General features: G+C 43.4%; 1 protein-coding gene across 2 annotated transcripts in view; it reads right to left on the bottom strand.

The window, feature by feature from the left end:
• Rhbdd1 (rhomboid domain containing 1) overlaps positions 1-16,928 on the bottom strand; it is a 118,422-nt gene that overhangs the window by 74,361 nt on the left and 27,133 nt on the right. The window lies entirely within an intron of this gene.

Below are 16,928 nucleotides of genomic sequence, written 5' to 3'. Positions count from 1 at the left end.
CATACACATACACACACATATACACGCACATACACACATACACACATAAACATACATACATACATACATGCACACAAATACACACATACACACATATACACACACATACATATACACACACATATACACACACATACATATACACACACATATACACACATACATATACACACACATACACACACATACATATACACACACATACACACATACACACACATACACACATACACACACATACATACACACATACACATACAAACATACATACATACATACACACACACACACACACACACACACACACACCCCTCTGACAGTTTTTAAAATACTGTGTGACAAGAGCATTTCAGCATCTATAAAAGTGAGTGCCGCAAGAGCAGATTATGTGCACGCTGTCTCTCATTAGCAAGTCCGAGTTATTTTTACCCACGATGCATCACACCTCACAATGCTGCTTTAGAGAAACCGGTGAAAGGAAGCCTGTGCCCAGAGTTCAAATCCCTCAGTATCCATTTATAATACCTTATAAGGAAGGTAACTGGTTCATCAAAGTCCAAAAGTTAGGTATCCTGGGCAACCCTCCCTGGAAAGGTCAGAAACATGAACTCCCAACAGACACCAGGACTGAGTGTTCTCTGAGTAAAAACCAACTGAATAAATCCCAAAGTGTAACTCTGAAGGAACCTGAGCATCTGGTGGAGAGCAACAATTATACCACATCAGGGACACACAAGAGTTGTGAAAAATGACACTCTAGACTTTGAATTATGAAAACTCAGTGAGACTTTTTCTTTACAAGAAAAAAAATGAGGTTTGAATAATATTTGTCTAAGTATTTTAAAATAGTGAGAGATGTCTTAAAGCAGCAAGCTGTATTCTCCCACAAAAATACAGCCCTCTCTAAAATGACCTGTCTCCTCCCTGTCTAGGGTGACAGCTTGGTTTTCAAAACTATTTATGAAGTTTTCTTTCTGGTTTTTTCTTTCTTTTAAGACTTTTTGTCTTATTGTTTTGCTTGAATCTCTGAAAGTGTACTATGCCTGACACCTCGGAGGTCAGAAGAGCGAGTTGGATCCCCTGGAACTGGAGTCACAGACGGGTGCGAGTTGCCATGTGAGTTCAGGAACTGAGCTTGAGTCCTCAGTGAGGGCAACAAGTGCTTTTAACCCCTGAGCAATCTTTGCAGGCCCCGCTCACCTTATTTTCTTGATGAAAGTCTGCCACAGGTTTGTCCACTAGATTCATCTTTTTTCTGCTTTCTTTTTCACTTTCTTTTTCCTTCCTTCCTTCCTTCCTTCCTTCCTTCCTTCCTTCCTTCCTTCCTTCCTACTTTCTCTCTCTCTCTCTCTCTCTCTCTCTCTCTCTCTCTCTCTCTCTCTCTCCCCTTTTTTTAAGATAAGGTTTCTATGTGTAATGCTGTTGTGAACTCACTGTGTAAACTAGGCTGGCCCGGAACTCAAGAGGCCTGCCTGCTTCTGCTTCCTGAGTGCTGGCATTAAAGGTATGGGCCACCACTGCCCAGCAATGAATCTTCTCAAAAGTGTAATTCCCCATTTATCAATTCCATCATATTTGGTTCTTGTTTTATTAAAGTTTGTCTTTTTCTGCATTTTGACTAGTTGGAGTTTTCTATAACTGTCTGTCTGCTTCAAAGGGAAGCTCTTTTGTTGAGTGATGAGAGCTATACTTACCTGTGGGTATAAGAATAAGTTGGGGATGCTGTTAGCGGTGATGCTGGTCTAGAAAAGTGGCAATACTAGCTTCTCCTTTTAGATCCATGACCCTGGAAGCTGGCTAAGTTTCTAGTACCAGGACTGGTGCTCTCCCATTGAGTAGTTAAATATAATTATACGGTTGTTAATTAATGCCAAGCTCTGATTGCCACCATTGCACTTCTATGGATATCAGGCCATGCTGGGCACTGTCATGGTTCTCAGGTGTCACGGCCGGGTAGGACTCCTGGTGGCTTTCCTTCCATGGTAGCTTGCATAGCACTTTCTGGGACTATCTAGACCAAAGGGAAAAGACTTTCAGGTCGGATCTAGCTCAAGTCTTCCCTGTGTTTAAAGTGTGTGGTGTCTTTAGCAATAGGGGCTACACTTCAACTGAGGGCAATGGTGAGAGCCTATATTGTCTTGGAAGTCTCTTGGAGGTTTCCCCTAATTAGTTAATCTTGAAATCATATACACACCAGTAACACTAAATGGGCTTAGCAGGTTATAACAGATATTATATATTATATAAAGTATATATGCCATGAATTTTAGTGGAAGGGAGCAAATCTGGAAGCAACTGGAGGGAAGAGAAATTGGGAAAGGTTGAAGAAAGGACAATTTATGTAATCATATTTTAACTAAAATTGCAAAAATGTAAACACAATGCTTTTCTTATGATCAATCCCATCTCCTTTCACCTCTCTTTTTTTCCCCATCTGAGCTTTGTAAAGGTTTAGTTACTTTTACAACTTTCCTGCTATGTAAGAAAATGTGCTCATATACTGTCATGGCCACAGGTTTAAATATAACAGGTTCTCATTAGCCAGCCATAATGTCTTAATTTCTTCTTACCAGAGAGCTGAATTCCCAAATGATTCAGGGTTCCTATTAGTCTGTGTGTTTATGCCAAGCATGATCAAGTCCTGTGGTCACCCTGTGAGCAGAGAACATGACCTACAACATCCTGCATTGGGTACCTGACTGAGGCAGCCTCTGAAGGCTCACCACAGGTCTCTCAGCTAAACAGGGGCAGCCGTTTCCTGGTCCAGGGCAAGCATCCTGCCCTGCTCACGGGTTGAGACATCAACTCCTCTATTGGCTCACCTAGGCACTCCTCAGCAGAGCCCAGACAGCTTTCCACTGAGTTTAGGATCTCAGGTGTCCCCTTTCAGCCTGCCTATGATTTCCAGTCTTGGGTGGCAAACCTTGATTTTCATCCTGCCAGGAGCTGGCCCACCCCAAACTCTGATTTTATTTAACTAAGACTAATTATGAAACTCTAATGTACCAACCAGTGTTTGCGAAAAAGTGGAGGACAAGACTTAACAGATTAAGATTTGTGAAACAATGCTAGTGTTTAGTAATATTTCAATGGCTTGGCTTTTTCACTATAAATAACGTATTTCTATGGAAGAAAATTTGGGAGAACAAAAAACAAAAATTTAAGAAAAAAATGGTAAAATATATCTATACTTCATCTAAGTTGGCCACTGTTAGTATTTTGTAGTGTTTCTCTTTAACTCTTTATGTGTGGGTAGTTTTTACATTGAAGGAGAAGACAAAAGCAAACCTGAGGGTGGTGGGTCAGCAACAGAGCACTTGATCAGTGTGTGAGGCCCAGGGTCCCATCCCAGGATGTGAAATACATAAAGTCAAAGCCATATTACAAATAATGTCTAGTACTCTACTTTCCACCCTTATTTTGCCATGAGTATTTTCCAAATCCATTAAACTAATCTCTAGCAATATTTCAATAGCTGTATAATATTCTACTGTATAACCATTACTGCCTTATTTACCCGTGACTGGACGTTTAAATGGCTCTCCACAGTCCATGTCAATACATAGACTGAGGTCAATCATTTCCTCTGTTTGTTTTTTGTATTTATGGATATTTGCAGTTCTTACAGATGCTCAGAAATAAAGGAACATAACCCCTTTTCCTGGTCTGGAAACTTGCCATCTATGCGCTGTGCAGAATGCCCGCCCGAGTGTCCCATCTACCAGTTCACATTAAACACCCAGGTCAATATGACACTGAGAGCTTTTTTAAAAAGCTCATTAGCTTACTGAGGAAGCAAGCTCGTTGCCTTAACTTCTCATTACTTACGGGATCAATCTTTATGCCATGCATTTAGTATGCACTGACTTACCCTGTTAGCGGCAGCCTTTGCCAATCTGCCTGCTGGGATCTCTCTTGAAGCTCATGCTGCTCATTAAAAAGGAGCTACTTCCTGTCATTTATTTCTAGGGTTTTGTTATTTTTATTTTGGTTTATAATGCATTTGGAACTGAAAAAAAATTTATTCCTTTTGTCTATCCTCTAATACTAGGCTCCTTGCTTTTAAACTTAGAAATGTAAATCCCAGCCTGGATCCATGAGATACTTTATAATCTCAGGGACACTGGAAAATGGTGAGCTTGAGGCCAACCTCAAGGCAAGACCTCCATCTCCCAACTGAGGGTGATTTCCATCACATATTCGACATTTCCAGATAGTTCTCACCAGATTTTCCAAACATCGAAAGTCCATGAGATGAAGCTCTGGCTTTGAACAAATAGCAAAACAACAACAACAGCAACACAACAACAACACAAAACACAAAACAATCCCTAATTAAGCAGTATTCATACTAGTCTGATGATGCCTGCTGTTGTTGTCACTGTATTCATGGCCTGTCATACACAAAAAGATGTGTCTTAGCATCAATATAAATTGTGACAGTGACATACACTGTTAGAATTATGACTTGTTATTTATTTGACCTGTGTACTATAAATGACTCCAGCATTAACATGCTCTCCTCTTGAATTCAGAAGGGAACAATGTCCATTTAAAAAGAGATAAATTAGAATGAAATTATTTTCTCTCTCATATAAGCTAATGAGAATCCAACTTTAAATGGAAGGAGCGTTTATGTAGTCTGCAGCCTGTTCTCAGCTGTTATCACAGAATAATTGATGTACTAATGATCTCGATTCATAGCACCCACTGTCTTCACTTTGCATAATTCGAACTAAATCAGAATATAAATGACAAACAGTCCTCTTGCCTGTTAGTGCCCATGACCTTTAACTAAAAATCACTTCATACTGCAGGAGGGGAATTTAGCAAATATATGAAACTCTAATTTGAAACATTCCTCCTCATACAGAAGAGGAAAGAACGAAGTAAAAGTATCAGAAAGACCTGGGCTATGATTTACTGTCTTATTATTTGAGAGTGAATAATTAATTATAAACATTTATAAGCAATAAAGTCTCCTGAAAGGAATTCTAAAAAGGCCAAAGCTTATTATTTTAAGTAGGCCAAACTGGGGTGAGGGGAGGGGGGAGGCTTAACATGTTTCATTATTTTTCCAATGAGGAAAATATTACTATACAAAAATTCAAGTCAATTAACAATTACATTTCCTGTTTAAAAATCATGCTGCTTTATATGGCTGTCAGTGGGTTAACAGCACTCCAGCAGATGGCCACACACGGGTAAATGAGGGGCACAATGTTGGGAAGACGTGGATCACCTGCTGGACCAGGAAACGTGACTTATTTTTCAGTTTTCAAAAAAAGTTGACCTTTTAAAAGTAATCTGCAATCACCATGACCTGTGACATACAACACAGAACACTGAAGCTTCCCACCTGTCAGCAAGTGACCAGAATGACTCGTTAACAAGCCCACTTAGTTAGGTATAGACTGAGTAGGTGTTACCATCCACATAGCAACAATCACATCACAGCAGGATGGCCAATTAGTTCCAACCTCCCTCCTTAGTGAAAGCCATTCCACAGAACCCGAGTTCAACTGGAGAAACAGCTGCTTCCTGATTCTCCTCACTGTTTACTGATAGTCTGGCTGACGGGGAAAGGCAGCCCCTCAAGAGAACCCGCTTCATTTGCGGACAGGAGTCTACCAATGCTGACATACTCAGGATGGTATGGAGATTTTCCCCATGTATTTCTGCCTCTGTAACAGACGTTCAAATGGAACCGCAGTTGGCCAGTCCAATTACATAGCACAATACGGATTCCTGTTCCTAACTTAACACTGGCTCGAAGTCATGCTGTGTGGCTGACTCCGCACGGCTTCTGAATTACACAAAGCAGATGAGAGTGAATACTTACACACAGATGCTCAGAAAGGGTATTGTCTGAGCCTCCATTATAAAGTAAGAAAAACCATCGGCACGGGCACCAGTAGCTGCTGTGGACCAGCTCTGTCTTCCCCAGGGTGATATTGTGAAACACCACCACCCAATGCAGAGGTGTCTGGAGACAAGGCCCCTGAGATATAATTAGGTTTAGATGGGGTCACGGAGGGTGGGGCCTTGAGGATGGGATGGATGCCCTTGTAAGAAGTGGTAACACGGAGTTTGCAAATGTCTGCCTCCTCATCCCTCCTCCATCTCTGCTCCTCTCCCCTCGCCTCACCATTCCCTTCACTTGTGACACAAGAACTAAGGACACACTAAGAAGGGAGCCAGCAAGACAAGCCTCACGAGGAACTGCTTTCCGGCACCCTATTCTCAGATATCTAAACTATGAGGAAGAGATTTCTACTGTTTACGCCGCAGTCCATGATGTGTGGTGGCAGCCAGAGCCGACCTAGCTGACTGAGGCATAGACTTGAGACAACAGTAAAAGTTCCAAGGGCAGCTCACCACTTCTAGCTAATGCACCTGTTGGTTTATATATGAAGTGTCACCCCAAAAGGCTTATGAGTGAAGGTCTTGGTCCCCAGATGGTGGGGTATTATCTGGAGAGATTATGGAAACTTTACAAAGTGGGTCTCCAAGGGCATGTCCTAACATTCTGTCTTGTCCTGCCCAGACCCCCACTTCTCGTTACCATGGAGCGAGAAGCCATGAGCACCTGCTGCCCTGATGTTCAGCTTTCACGTGGGTCAAGAATTAACTGAAACATCCGCCAAAACAGAACCTTCTTCAAGTTGTCTGTCAAGGGTCTCGTCACAGCAACAATAAAGCCGACCCAATAAGAGCAGTAATAGAACGTTAATTGTAGGCAGAACTGGGTGTGTGTGTGGAATATAAAAGCATTTTTATACATTTTTAACTTTTCTGGTAGTTTTAAAACATCTTAAAACAGAACAGATTTAAAATACTTAAATAGGCCTATGTCTTTAACTGCAAACAAAGATATATATTCGTTTTCAGTGTAAAAGGCTTTCTGGGGATGGAGACATGGCTCAGTTGTTAGGAGCATTGACCTGAGTTTGGTTCCCAGCATTCACATGGGGGCTCAGGGCTGTCCGTAACTCTAGTTCTAGAAGTTCCAACTCCTCCTTCTGGCCTGCACAGGCACTGAATGCATCACACACACACACACACACACACACACACACACACACACACACACACACACACACACACACACACGCAAAACATCCATACCATAAAATAAAGACTAAACAAACAAACAACAGAAACTCCAAACTTTTTGTTTGGGTCAGCAGTAAAGGCACCTGCTGTCAAATCTGACCATCTGAGGTTGACTCTGGGGACTGACCCACATAAGGAGGGAGAGAACTGGCTCTTGAGAGATGTCCTCTGACCTACACACGCAAATAAATAAAATGTACAACAGAAAGAAGGGCCTCTTGGCTTTTCTTAATACTCGTTAACATCAAGGATCGATCACAACCCCTTGAAACCATGTAAGTGGACACAAGACCAATTCCAGACAAGGACAAGTCATTTTGGGAAACTACCCTAAGAAAGTATTCAGTCTGGACAGCTGAGCCTTACAGATGAGACTGACAGCCTAGCACCTGTAATCTGCATCGGGCAGCAATGCCAGTCAGTAAAACTAGTGAGGAGGAAAACAAATTGAGAAACTCAGGAGAAAACATTATGTAGCCATTAAACCAGAGGCTTCCGGAGTCTGGGATTACGTTAAAGGTAGAAAACATAACTGCATACCAGGGTCAGGGGTAAGCTGTGGGATAGGGCTTTTCCTGGGTGGGCAATGATGGGTAACTGTCGTTATTATCACACCACACATATGTTTTTAACTTTTCTGCAGTGGATTATGCTAATCTTTCGATTTGAATATGGAAAAATGAGCATCTTTTCTTTTTGTTATTGTTTGATTTTCAGCTTATTTGTAATAAACTGTGTGTGTGTGTGTGTGAGCATGTGCTTGCACATGTGTGTGTATGCAGCCTGTGCAGTAAGCTCCGGCTGCCATGACATGTAGCTTCATGTGTGTTCATGTGCTGAATGTGTGCTTACTTGTATAGGTGTGTGTGTGTATGTGTCTGTGTGAGTGTGTGTGTGTGTGTGCAGGTGTGTGTGTGTGTAGGTATGTGTGTAGGTGTGTAGGTGTATGTGTGTAGGTGTGTGTGTATAGGTGTGTGTGTAGGTGTGTGTGTAGGTATGTGTGTAGGTGTGTAGGTGTATGTGTGTAGGTGTGTGTGTATAGGTGTGTGTGTAGGTGTGTGTGTAGGTATGTGTGTAGGTGTGTAGGTGTGTGTGTGTAGGGGTGTGTGTGTGTGTGTGTGTAAAGGCTGGAGTCAGCATTGGGTGTCCTCCATCACTTACCACCTAATGTGGAGTCTGGTATCTCCCTGATCCAGAGCTTGACCACTGAGCTAAGGATGGCTGTTGAGCAAGTTCCAGGATTTGCCTATTCTGCCTCCCCAGAGTTGGGGTTACAGAATTGCACCAACAAACCCAACTTTATTTTCCCAATTATTATTGTGTGTACGATCTGTGTATATAAATGCGTGCACACATGCCATGCTGCACACATGGAGGATAGAGAACAACTTTCCACGGTTGGTTCTGTCCTTGCACTTTGTTTTTTGAGGCAAGTTTCCCTTCTCCTATTTCTGCCTCCGACCTCCCTGCATGACTGCGGGTTTACCGATCAGCACTACCATGTCTGACTTTTTGTGTGGGCTCTGGAGATTGAACTCAGGCCATCAGGTTTGAACAGCAAGTGCCTTTGCCCACAGAGCCAGCTCAGTGTTTCCATGTGTGCCATGAACCCCTTTAACTTGGGACTCAAGGATCTAAACCGTGTTCTCGTATTTGCATGGCCAGCACCTCACAGACTAAGCTATCTCTCTAGAAACAAGTGGTTTTTAACAGGAAAGGCTACACTGAATCTCAGGAGGCAGTAACTAAAGGCAGCTTAGCAAGTTGGGCTGAACTTCTCCTCTGTGTGGCGCATGGCTGATTCTACAGTGCCGGGGGAACAGGTAGGTTAGAATGCAGCTGTCCAGGCCTCAGCTGTACCTTCTGCTTCCACAGGTTTCAATTCCATGGCCGGGGAGATGATTTATATACCACCGTTCCCTCAGTGAGTTCCAACTGTAGTGGAAGGGAAAATATCCTGCTTAAAAATTTCTGTCTTATTGCATAAAAACCATCTCAAGGGAGTCTTGGTTTGGGGTGAAATACTGCTCCCACATGAAGTTCTGTCTGAGTGGAAGCCCTCCTGAAAGGCAAGGCGAGCCTGCCAGCTCCTTTATGGAAGCACATAGACAGAAATCAGAAGACATAGACAGACATCCCAGGGATACAGAAGGAAAAATCTCTCCTAGTCCACAAATCTGCTGAGAACAGTTCTGGAATGCTGACTCGAACGAAACGCTAAGGGACTCAGAAAACAGTTTCAGTGAAATGAAACAGGAGGATCACCATTCTGCACACACTTGTCAGCTGAACTCAGTAGAAAAAGGTGACAGAGGGGCTGGAGAGGAGACTCAGTGGGTAAAGCGCTTGCTCTGTGAGCTGGAGAATCTGAGCTTCCATCTCCAGGATCCATGTAAAATGCCAGGGGGCTGCACGTGGCTATAACTCCAGTGGTGGGGAGGTAAAGTCAGGAGGATCCAGGTGAGCCTGGCTAATCAGTCAGCCGCAGGCTTAGTGAGGGAGCTCTCAAAAAAGAAAAAAAAAGGTAGATGTGACAGAGGAAGACACCTGATATAAACCCTGGCCTTCACGAATATGTACATACATGTGCAGAAACACATGTACACATATACGCACAGAAAGCAATCAAAGAAAAAAGAAAGAAAAATGCAATGGTCTCAGTCAATAGAAAGACAAAATATATGATCCTACGATATCAGATACTAATCTGTATTACAGAAACATGATTATTCTGGATGACAAAAGAATACATCCCCCACCCCAACACACACACAGGCCACTCTGTGCTAAACCCAGCAGTGTCAGCCATTCTTGAAAATCCTGAATCCTCTTATGGACCTACATGAATGTTGACCAAAACCGGAGCGAACAAGACACATTCTGGGCTTCTGCCTGACAGGCTGTTGCTAAGAGAGAGTTCTCTTCAAAGCTTGGTGGGTTCACATATGGCTGGGCTGGTGTGCTTGGCACCTGCCTGTTGGCTTACACAAGCCCTTCATCTTATCTCAATTCGGTGGCCAGAGGTTTTGTTTATTTTCTACTATGTGGTTGGAGACATTTTACTTTTCAAGAAGCTTAGAAAGAAATGTGACTCTAGCATCTGGGGACTATGTCAACCTTTACACCTCTTTTTCTTCTTTGCTCTTGATAACCCTGTATATTTTTCCAAAGGGATGAGTTAACAACTTTGCTTACAACTGGACAACTGCTGTTAGTGTTTCTGGTTTAGGTGAAGTATGAATCACACATTCCACAAACAGGCATATCTTGAGAGCTGTGGCCATTAGGGAAACCTTGAGGACAAACAGTCCTTGTCCTAATAATATACAGTAGTCTAGAAATCTGGAATCACAGACTTCTCATGGCCACCAACAGCCGGCCATCAGATGCACTCTCCATTACAGACTGGCACTATTCATGTTTTCAACTCCAGTTGAAGAAGTTAGTGTCTGGTTTAAAACGGAACTCAAAATTTTTACAGTCTGTCAAAACTATTTTTAGACTTGGCTGAGTACCCATATATAAAGCTAAAACCAAAGTCCTCTGAGGTAATATTCAGCATCCTACCTACATGCATCACTACCACGATTCTGCCGTCTCTTTTCTCTCCCTCCCTGAGACCTGGCCCTCTTCCTTCCTCCCCTGCCCACAAGGTCTTACTACGAAATCCTGGCTAGTAAAGAACTCGACTCGATGTCTTGTCCATCTTCTCCCAGCAGCGTGCTGGAGACAGGGCATGAATAGCCATGTCCAGGTACAACTTTTAAAGGGCTCAAATCACAGTGGAAACTGCTGCTCTGAAGCCTTGCTGTGTGATGACTCCTGTCAACACAAGCTCACTGAGGATCAATCCCTCTCTTTGTTTCTCCTGTCCTTTCCCTCAGATCCTTCGGATCAACTCCCAGAGCATGCCCTTCACACTCTCTCCTCTTCCCCCTTTTCTCCTGTCATTCCACTCAATGCTGACGTCACACCTGCTGAAGAAAAATACCCCCAATGTAACACAGCACAGAACCACTGTCGTCTCAGACTCAGGTTCTGTAGGCCAGGAGTCCAGAAAGAACTCCACCAAGGGGCCTGTACCCACAGTCTGTCGTCACAGCATGAAAACCTGAGACTGCATCTCCAGTTAAGGGCTCAGAAACCTGCTATTTAACACTGTTGGTGGCTGGGACTAGGGAAGCTACATTTCTTACGTGGGCTCCTGGGACAAATATTTTAACTCATAAGGTTTTGTTTTTGTTTTAATAAAAAGAAAAGCAGTGGCTCAGCACAGTACAAAAGCTGAACTCTACTGAGCAATGTGTCAAAACTCTATCAGTGGAAAGGAGAATTCATCTCCACCCCTTGGAGACTGAGTGGCCTATTTAATAAAGAAGAGATGGGGCAGGAGATTCTACAAACAGTTACGTCCTTAACCTTACTCTTCATCTCAGAGGCGAAGATCTAACAATCTACTCGCTAGCTAGATCCCTGTGTGTCGACTGGCACTTCAGACAGATTCTGTCCACACTGAATTTACTTTCCTCTCCTGTTTCCCCCTTTGTCCTATAATATGCAAACAAAATTCAAAATTCTGGGAGACACCAAGAGCTGTGGTCTATCTGCCCAGTGGGACACATGTATATTCTACAGTGGGTATCAGTAATCAGAGAAACAAGAACCTGGAGAACAGGTAGCAATTGTAGGGAGCCTCAGAGTTGGCTCAAGGTACCCCAAAGACCATGTTCTCAGCACAAAGGAGATTGATTTGCCCTGGAGAACAAAGGTCAGCCATAAGGAACAATGACAAGAGTTAAGAGGGCGAGGGAAAAGGGAAAGGGGTATTTGTCTCTGATGGAGACAAAGGAGTGCCTCAGGATAGAGAGAAAACATATGGCCCACAGACAGATGAGGTGTTTAATTTTTACTGGGTGCACGTTAATTAGCTGAGCCAAAAGGGCTTTGATGGCTGGACTTCAATACTTTCATATTAGGAGCTTAGCAGTCAGCCTCAGGAGGAAGAACTGGCCAAATAAGGGAAGAGACCTTGATGGCTAGCTTTAGGAATGTAGTCTAATGGTTTTTAGCAAGGCACAGGGAATAGAGGAGAAGGCCAAAGCCTGTCAGAGCCATGATTGCAAGCAATTTCACCGTTACATCTAACTTTAGACTCTCCTGCCAGTCACCTCCCTTGGAAAAGGTTCCCAGGACGAGGTTCTGCATCCCTGGGTTTCATTTCATAGAAGCTAAGAAACCTCACAGAGGTACTAGTGTTTGAGAGAAAACACTCTGGGGAACAATGACGGCTTTATCTCCAAGGATGTGTTTCTTGATTTAAGTATTTCTATTTCCTCTGCAAGGGAAAGCTCACCTCAGCCTGAATTATTTCCTAATACTGAATGCATACACCTTCCCTCCGTATACGTACACCTTCCCTCTGCATATATACACCTTCCCTCTGTATACATACACCTTCCCTCTGTATACATACACCTTCCCTCTGTATACATACACCTTCACTCCGTATACATAAACCTTCCCTCTGTATACATACACCTTCCCTCCGTATACGTACACCTTCCCTCTGTATACACACACCTTCCCTTTGCATACATACACCTTCCCTCTGTATACACACACCTTCCCTCCGTATACATACACCTTCCCTCTGCATATATACACCTTCCTCTGCATACATACACCTTCCCTCCATATACATACACCTTCTCTCCGTATACATACACCTTCCCTCCATATACATACACCTTCCCTCCATATACATACACCTTCCCTCTGCATATATACACCTTCCCTCTGTATACACACACCTTCCCTCTGTATACATACACCTTCCCTCTGTATACATACACCTTCCCTCTGTATACATACACCTTCCCTCCATATACATACACCTTCCCTCCATATACACACACCTTCCCTCTGCATATATACACCTTCCCTCCATATACATACACCTTCCCTCCATATACACACACCTTCCCTCCATATACATACACCTTCCCTCTGCATATATACACCTTCCCTCCATATACATACACCTTCCCTCCATATACACACACCTTCCCTCCATATACACACACCTTCCCTCTGCATATATACACCTTCCCTCCATATACATACACCTTCCCTCCATATACACACACCTTCCCTCCATATACATACACCTTCCCTCCATATACACACACCTTCCCTCCATATACATACACCTTCCCTCTGCATATATACACCTTCCCTCTGTATACATACACCTTCCCTCTGTATACACACACCTTCCCTCTGTGTACATACACCTTCCCTCTGTATACATACACCTTCCCTCTGTGTACATACACCTTCCCTCTGTATACATACACCTTCCCTCTGTATACACACACCTTCCCTCTGTATACACACACCTTCCCTCTGTATACATACACCTTCCCTCTGTGTACATACACCTTCCCTCTGTATACATACACCTTCCCTCCATATACATACACCTTCCCTCCATATACATACACCTTCCCTCTGTATACATACACCTTCCCTCTGTGTACATACACCTTCCCTCCATATACATACACCTTCCCTCTGTATACATACACCTTCCCTCTGCATATATACACCTTCCCTCCATATACATACACCTTCCCTCCATATACATACACCTTCCCTCTGTATACATACACCTTCCCTCTGTATACATACACCTTCCCTCTGTATACATACACCTTCCCTCTGTATACATACACCTTCCCTCTGTGTACATACACTTTCCCTCTGTATACACACACCTTCCCTCTGTGTACATACACTTTCCCTCTGTATACACACACCTTCCCTCTGTATACATACACCTTCCCTCTGTATACATACACCTTCCCTCCATATACATACACTTTCCCTCCATATACATACACCTTCCTTCTGTATACATACACCTTCCCTCCGTATACATACACCTTCCCTCTGTATACATACACCTTCCCTCTGTATACATACACCTTCCCTCTGTATACATACACCTTCCCTCTGTGTACATACACCTTCCCTCTGTATACATACACCTTCCCTCCATATACATACACCTTCCCTCCATATACATACACCTTCCCTCTGTGTACATACACCTTCCCTCTGTATACATACACCTTCCCTCTGCATATATACACCTTCCCTCCATATACATACACCTTCCCTCCATATACATACACCTTCCCTCTGTATACATACACCTTCCCTCTGTATACATACACCTTCCCTCTGTATACATACACCTTCCCTCTGTATACATACACCTTCCCTCTGTATACATACACCTTCCCTCCATATACATACACCTTCCCTCCATATACATACACCTTCCCTCTGTGTACATACACCTTCCCTCTGTATACATACACCTTCCCTCCATATACATACACCTTCCCTCCATATACATACACCTTCCCTCTGTATACATACACCTTCCCTCCATATACATACACCTTCCCTCTGTATACACACACCTTCCCTCTGTATACATACACCTTCCCTCTGTATACATACACCTTCCCTCCATATACATACACCTTCCCTCTGTATACACACACCTTCCCTCTGTATACATACACCTTCCCTCTGTGTACATACACCTTCGGCTCTGTATGTACATGCCTCTCCTCTGTCTGTTAGGGTTTATATTGCTTTGATAAAACATCATGACCAAAAGACAAGTTGAGAAGGAAAGGGCTTATGTGCTTTTCCACGTGGTGGGCTATCACTGAAGGAAGCCAGGACAGGGCTTCTCCTGGCTTGCTCAGTCTGCTTTCTTACAGAACTCAGGGCAGTCTGGGGCAAGAACCTCCTCTGGGGGCCCATCCTTCCATCCTGAGCAGCAGTGCCATCCCCAACCACCCAGCAAGGTCACTTCTTCAAGCAGGCATACCAGGGTCCCAGAAGAGGAAGGAAAGTGACAAGTGTACGTGACACAAAGTAAATAAGTGTGACTATTTTACCCTTGGGTCAGGTTCAGGCTCTGCTCGATGCCTCCTGGCTACCTTTTCTGGACTCGATCCTTCCTAACACTCAGAGTATCTGGGGCAGTTCCCATCTGTGGCTTTATGAGACAGATAAGCACCAAGTCTGCTCTGACAGGCTTTCTCTCCCTCCATACATAGGGCAGCCCACATAGTTCCTACAAGAAAGACGGGCTTTGATCTACAGACTCTACGTGTCTCCCCATCTATTTGAGAACCACCAGAAGGTGGAGGATCTGGCTACCCCATTTTTTTTCTCCCAAACAATTTATTTCATTTTTTTGAGATTATGTATCTGTATATCTGTCTTCAAGAAGCACTTGTCTCTTTGGTTCTCTAGCCCAGTGGTCAGCTTAATCTGCCTTTGGATGCGTGCCTAAGTCGATGCTTACACATTAGAAGTGTACCATTCAAGCGGACAAGTCTTATAAACAAAAGGATTTACTCTTTCATGCTTTAGAGGCAGGAAGCTCCATTTAGTTCCTGGGCTCAGGCTTTCCCGTCCCTATGCACAGACGGGGGCATTTATTACGCAATCATCCCCTTTCTGTGTAAAGTGGAGGCCCCACAAGAAAAGCATGATGAGCTATGGAGAAATCGCTCCGTGACAATATTAAACGCACTGCTTTTCAGTGGACTCACTACAGGACAGGCACAGGAGGGGTGATCGTCACGTCAATGTTCAGTGCTACCAAGCATGGCACAGCTGACTGGGTACTCGGAAAACCGAGTCAAGAGAGTGGAGGAGCCGTGAGTGACAGGGCAGAGACGGGGCTGCTCAGAGGAGACACAGACATTACTAGACCCCTTTTAAAGAAAACATGGAAGATTTTGTTGAACTTTCTTCCTTGAACTTCACAAATAGTAATACAATGTAAATGAGTGGTACTCTGGTCACGTGTGGGCCATATTTATTCGCCGGCTGCCAATGGTGTGGTGGTGGAGAATTAGCATTAAAGAAGGAGCCAAGTTAATAGGCTACCATACAACACAGGGAAGTGTGCTCTCCTTTGAGCACATAACCAGTCATACAAAATAAGGCTAAAATAAAAGCTCCCAGCTAAACAATAGTAAAAGGAATGAATGAATGAATGAATGAATGAGTAAAGTCTTCCTCCTTTCTCAATCTTCAAATCTACCACTGTGTAAACAGTACACAGGTCTGATAACAAAAAGTAAATAAATAAACAAGTCGTGTTTCCTGTTGCATAGCACAGATTATGTGGTAGACTAAATGGGACATATAACAGATCATCCTCTGTCCAAACAGCAGAGAAAGAACCAAACGTTGGAAAGTTCAGCGTGGGAATCAGGAGGTGAAATCAGAATGAGTCTAATGTCTCCTGGAAGCCATGCATCAACCTCTACATCTTTTATGTCCTTCCTCAATGGTCCAGGAAAAGACTTGTCTGGATTAGGTCCAAATGGTATTCTTAGAGCCCTGGGGGTGCTGCAAGAGGCCTCTGATGAAGCCACATTAACAAGGGAGTAACGGCAAAGGAACAGAGTCAGGCCCATAGGCGCTTCACAACCCCAAGTGGTTCAGAGTTCGTTCATCTTCACACTGTCTTATTTTTGAACTGTAGCTGAGGCTGGCTTCTAACTTACAATCCTACTGCCTCAGTCCCCTAAGTGCTGAGATTACAGCCTGCACTACCACACCCAGCAGAGCCCATTTGCCATGTAAAAGTATTCTGTTTAAAGAGCTTTATTACAAGATGATTTCTAATTTAACATGACCACAAAGCATTAGGCCAGTGCATTTGGTATTTCTTTTAATCTTTCTGCGGTATCTATGTGGTTCTCTAGAAT

Source organism: Rattus norvegicus, chromosome 9 (assembly GCF_021556685.1).
Source record: "Rattus norvegicus strain SHRSP/BbbUtx chromosome 9, alternate assembly SHRSP_T2T, whole genome shotgun sequence".
Lineage (NCBI taxonomy): Eukaryota > Metazoa > Chordata > Mammalia > Rodentia > Muridae > Rattus > Rattus norvegicus.
Note: the sequence above shows the minus strand (reverse complement) of the source record. Positions and strands in the feature narration are given on the sequence as shown.